The following is a 6,187-nucleotide window of genomic DNA, read 5'->3' on the forward strand; positions in this document are numbered from 1 at the left end:
CCGTTATTACAGTAATTTCCCACTATACTATCGAACCGTGGGAAATTATAAGTATTTATTACCAAGAGTTGAATATTTATCATACCGTAGAAGAGATACTTATATTCACTTTTTCATTTCAAAATATTTATTAACCTTTCTTATATTTTATAAGAAATAAGTTTTAGTTTTGTGTCGATCTGCACATCTCTAAAATGTATAATTGTTCATTGTTTATGAGGGTGTAATATTGTTTTCTTTTGCAGATTTAAGCTAATGTCATTTATTTCTTAAACTTACAATTCCATTTAATCAAAGGAATTTAGATTTCACGTTGAAATTTCTCATTCTATCGTGCATGCATGATTTGTTTATTAGCCGTTTACATTAATGATAAAAGAAAAAGGGGATACTAATGAGGCAATAAACGAGCATAAGTCTAAAAGAAACATGAAACACCGTGGCCAAAAAAAAAAAGCAACCGCTAGTTAAACAATAAAATTTTAACACTACAAGTTATATAAATATAGAAATTTGAAGGTATATAACTAAAATTTAAACAAATGTGTTCAGTTTATATGATTAACAAACTATAATAGATAAATACTTATGAATTTTACTAAACTTACAAGTAAAATACAACGTGTAAGTTTAGTAAAATTAAAGATATACTGTTTCGTCAATAAAACAACAAACCAACACCACTGTTATAAAGATCATTTCTTAACTTTTCAGTCGCTCGATTGCTTTAAAAGATATACATTAATGAGACAAATTGTAACGAGTCGGGTATTATTCGGTTTTTAAAAACTTGAGTGAAGACGAATATAACCATATTCACATTAGAAATACGCACAAGCCAGACGTCTTTTGCAATATCAATTGCCTGGTTCTAGAGTTTATCATATTGATAAATACATATTTCAAGGGAACAAATAGAAGGTAAAGTACTAGCAATTTAAAACAAATATCGAACAGTCTTTTATTTTACATATATTTATTTTAGATGTTCAAACGCTTGTATTTGTAATAGACCTATTTTGTCACCTTTTTTATCAGTCGACTGGTTTTGAATCATGAAATATTCAAATACACGCTATAAATAAATGTAATTCGTTTTGTCTTCTTTTAAGCTTTAACACTGTGAAATTATAGATGTACTGTTTCGTCAATAAAACAACAAACCAACACCACTGTTATAAAAATCATCTCTTGACTCTTCAGTTGATATTTGAATTACTTGTATCCACAAGGGTTTATCCTGTCTATTTTATATTGAGTATGTCTCTTGTGATATGATAAGAACGAATAATTTTTTCGAAATTCTGTAAAAAATAATTCTTACAATTATTGAAATATTCTATTCAAGGAAACATAAAAATGAAAGAAAACCCCAAATATATGACATTTAAATTCTATTTCCAATTCCTTGTTCGTATTACAAATATTTGTTTGTGAGAAAAACTAAATTTGATTAAAATATTGTTAAAAATTTACAATCTTTTATATATAATTTCTATAATTTTAATGTTCATAAAATGTTCAAATCATTAGAAAACCAAACGGCTTGTCTACCACAGGCAAGGATGCATTTGGCTTCGGTTTGTTCCAACTTTCAATGAATTGATTTTGCTTATCGCCTTTTCTATTCGAGTACCATTTGCGTCTTATTGTGATTCCAATAAACGCCTCTTCCGTACACACTCATAAGTCTTGCATCTTTGATTAGTTTTATAACTTTCGTATGACAATGATGCATGTACAGTAGGAAAATATACGCAACCGTTTTCTATCAGCAAGCAAAATAAGCTTCAGACTTACTGTTACTCTTCACCACATCCTATTACCAGCTATCGGTACGGCAGATACAATAGGATCTATGTTCCAGATTGCTATTAAAACATTTGTTTCGGCTATACTGAGTAATAGATTTTTGCCTGAGTTTCCGATTTCCATTGCAGTACAATGGATTTTACAATCGCATTGTGCATCTGCCGTTTCGATAGCCAGTTATAGGTCTACTCACGCTAGTAGTTAAGTGAATCCGATTTGAATATTAAGAATATGAAGTTCATTCAACATCAGTATGTCTCCTCATGCAAGAGTATATTAAACTCGGCCACCTAGACTGAACTAACAATTCAGCTTTCGGTGGCCTAGTGTTACCTTTCCTCGTCAGTAGAATCTATAGTTGTAACACAGTACATGATATATTAGGCATGAAGATAAAATTGATTGCAGATTAGCTAAATTATCTGTCGTTAAGGATCGTAAGATGCAGTCATAGAAATAATTATTTGATAAGTACGTCTAAACAACTCTCTTCATGCCTAATATATCATGTACTGTGTTACAACTCTAAATTCTACTGACGAGGAAAGGTAACGCTAGGCCACCGAAAGCTGAATATTTAGTTCTATAGCGCTGGACACAGTGCAGGCGGTGTTGTCACGATATCCCAATATCATGAGTTCGAATCCTGGCGAGGAAAGAACAAAAATTTGCTTACGCAATTTGCAGATTTAACATTGTTGTGCTGATATTTAGAGTAAGTATGAATATATATATATATATATATATATTATATGTGTGTGTGTGTGTGTGTCTAAAAATCGTTCAAGATTTAAAGAAGATTAGTAATTTTACTTGTCCAATTTAGGCGAGTGCTTCGATTGGTGCAGAAGCTATTTACCTTAATGAATAAGTAAGTATCTTCAACCCGAGTATTGTTTGATTGGTATTGTCAATTTTATATTTTTCCAATAGTTAATAGTATTCTTTCGGTTACTATTATTTGTTTACAAGATACTTTATTCAACGACTTACTCGTGATCATGATGTTGACTGCCTTTCTTTGACGTGTTTTTAACCCAGAGGTATTGTTTTACTTTTCAATCTATTTTATGAAAATGTCAAGATGATGTTGTAAAATATTATCTAATCAATAGAAAGTGTAATATATATATTCCCCATAAATTTTAAAGTGGGTTGTTTACAAATGACGATTTTCGATTTCTTAGTAAAATGTGGCGATCAATTTCACAAAATATCTTACGATATAAAGTCCTCGTCAGTTATGAACATTCTAGTATAACTTACGGTCAATTTTAGTTGTAAGATTTGTGGTGAAAAGAGCTACAGAACATTACCGTAAGGACTATTAAAATGTACAATATTTGAATCTAAATATCAATGCTAAGAAGTTCAAGGAACAGCGAGTTCTCAGCTTTTTTTCATAATTTAATAAAGTTTTGTCAATGTAAGCAAACAGAATACACCTATAAACCTTTTACAGAGAAAAGTGCCTGTAATTATATACGTTACTTTTGATAGCCAAGCAACATTTCATGTATGAATGTTAGCTTTAGAAATAGAACCACCCCAAGTACTGATTTTAAATGAAATACACGTGTATTTAAGGAGTAGTCGTCATAGATAAAATTGTATCCAATTTCTGCAGAATTACAAAAATTTTATATATATATCAACAGCTCATCAATGATACCATTAAATGCACATACATATTACTGTGTACATATGTATATTATATAACCATGAATAAAAATAGTCTGAACATATTTCTCTGACGCGACCTTGATTTGGTCAGTATATAGTTAACGTTAGGCTTACAAATTGCTAGACGAACCAAAGTGTATTGTCTATAACAATTAGTTGCAATAACATTTTTTTCCAATTCTAAGGTGCTAGATAATTAACTAATGATTTGATTTCTTCAGTAAAACTAGAATAAAACGGTAAAGACACTGATGTTTCTTTCGAATATAATTTTTCCTACTTAAATATATCCAAGATGGATGAATTACTGTAAATATTCAAAGTCTAGTGACAAAACTTGCAAGCATATCAGGTCTAAAATAGTCTTGATGTAAAAAAAGTAAGAATCCTGTTTTGTTCTAGATCGATGCTAGGGCGCTTTTTAAAATTGACCAGGCAACAATCCAAAGGCATATATATATCACTACATTGACCAATTATATTGACTTTGGCAAGTTATGGCTCTTTCTCCTAAATGCCGTACTTCGAAATGCCACGTGCTTAGCGGAGAAGCAGAAAATACCAATTTCCAGGTCTTTAGTTTGAACCGGTCGGTGATTGAACACGTCACCAGGAACACATCGAGGCTGTACCATATCTTATGAGTGGTGTCTGGTGTACCCTCCCGATTGCTGTTCCTCCGAATTAACATTAAACGTGACACTCATAACTCGGTACTTCATGTCTTTTTTTTCTTTTTGTCTGATTGTAAGATGATGTTTGCGCTTCGTGTCGATCTGATGAGTCAAGCCCTTTCAAATTTATTTTTTCATTTTGTTCTAGTGTTGTGCTTTTACAACACTGTCTCAGCTTAGAGGAGGGTAGATAAATGTCTCATTTGCAATCATACCACATCACCTGATGTTTATATTAAAGATATAAATTACAGGTGATGAACTTTATCAAATGGATTGCATGATTTCTATAAATAGTATTCGATTGAAATTAATATTAAGGGTAATATAACATTCAGATTTTTTTTGAAAAGTCAGGAACATGACAGTCATTTTATAGTTGTTCAATATTGATGATTATAAATTGTTTCCATATTTTTTTCACTTTAATATGTACATAAGATTTGTAAGCAACAGTCATGAGTTGTTGGTTTGGTGTCGTGCCTTATTTTGAAAATGTCTTAACCTAGCAAACACTATGATGGTCACTGCCCTGTCTGTTCTGGAAATTTACAAATGCACACGCTCTTAAAGTTCTTTTTTCTGATCTTTCAGCTAAAGCGATATTGAAACTTATTTACTTCATTTATACAATGTATGTAAGTGTTTTGTTCATATTACTTTTGAAAAGATTACATGACAAAAAAAAAACAATTTTGAGACGTAAATGTAATATACAAAATCAATAAACACAGACATATAACATCATGTGGCATTTTAAGTAGAAGACTTCCTGCAAAATAGAAAACAACAATCTGCAGAACAGCATGTACTAAACCTACAATGGATAGCCACATTAATCTAAAGTTAACTTTGACAGTGGGAGTTTGAACCTTAGTTTCTAAATAATTTCTTAATCTATCAACGGAGAATTATAGAACTGTATGTTATAAACCATTTCATTACCAAAGCACTGACTACTGAGTTGATGATACCCATTTTCAGATATATCATACATATCATATATATAACACCAAAAAGTAACATAAGATTAGAACTTCATAGAATGTTTTTGAAATATATACCTTATCTAGTATCGGATCCTTTATGATTAGAAGTCGTCGATGGGCACTTTACCAAGAATTGTAAATAATCATTTTCATTCCAAGATGAGGATTGTGGTATGCTATTACAAAATATAATAATAACTTCGACACAACTAATTCGTGTGCTACATTGAACTCATAGGGCTAGAAATAATCAGAAAAGGGTTACTTTCTAACTTATACGTTTGTCATGTGAGTATTTAACATACATTACATAAACTATTCATCTCACTTTTTCATTTTAAAACAGTTATATTGAAATTGCTATATTTTTCCACAAAAAGCTTAATTATGACTAGATTTTTTTGGGGCGCACATCTGTGAAAGGGTAAATGTTTTGTTTTATATTTTTATGATATATTCATTTAGTGGTTTTTCTTGACAAGAGGGCATACATAATTGAGCTGCGGCGGATAGAAATGAATACCGATACATCAGTTAAATTTTTCTGGTTGAAAAAATCTCTACGGAAAGTCTGAAACTGTTTAAAAAATGAGTTGTTATGAGAACCCTACAAAACAGACAAACATTCATCTTTTATTTCTTATTTGAATGTTCCAAAATCAATCAAAGTCTTATACATGTACTTCTATACATGCACTTGCATAAGGTCGATTTCTATCCGACGCAGCTCATATGTTATTATTCTGAATGATTTTTCATTAATTTCTACTCATATAGGTATTAAACTTACTATTTCAGTTATTGAGATGAACGAACTCTTATACTGCAATTTTTCATTCAATCATACATGTACGGCTTGTTAATATGTATTATATAATGTTCTTAAACTTTTTTTATTGATATGGCCTTCCCTCTATTCTATTCGAGTTCTCCTGATGAGACTTTCTTTGATTTGATAAAACACGTGTCCTGCGTATACTTTTGATGTGTTATATGACTTTCGTATGACAGTGATGCATGCACATTAGG

Source organism: Mytilus californianus, unplaced genomic scaffold, assembly GCF_021869535.1.
Source record: "Mytilus californianus isolate M0D057914Y unplaced genomic scaffold, xbMytCali1.0.p SCAF_9, whole genome shotgun sequence".
Taxonomy (NCBI): domain Eukaryota; kingdom Metazoa; phylum Mollusca; class Bivalvia; order Mytilida; family Mytilidae; genus Mytilus; species Mytilus californianus.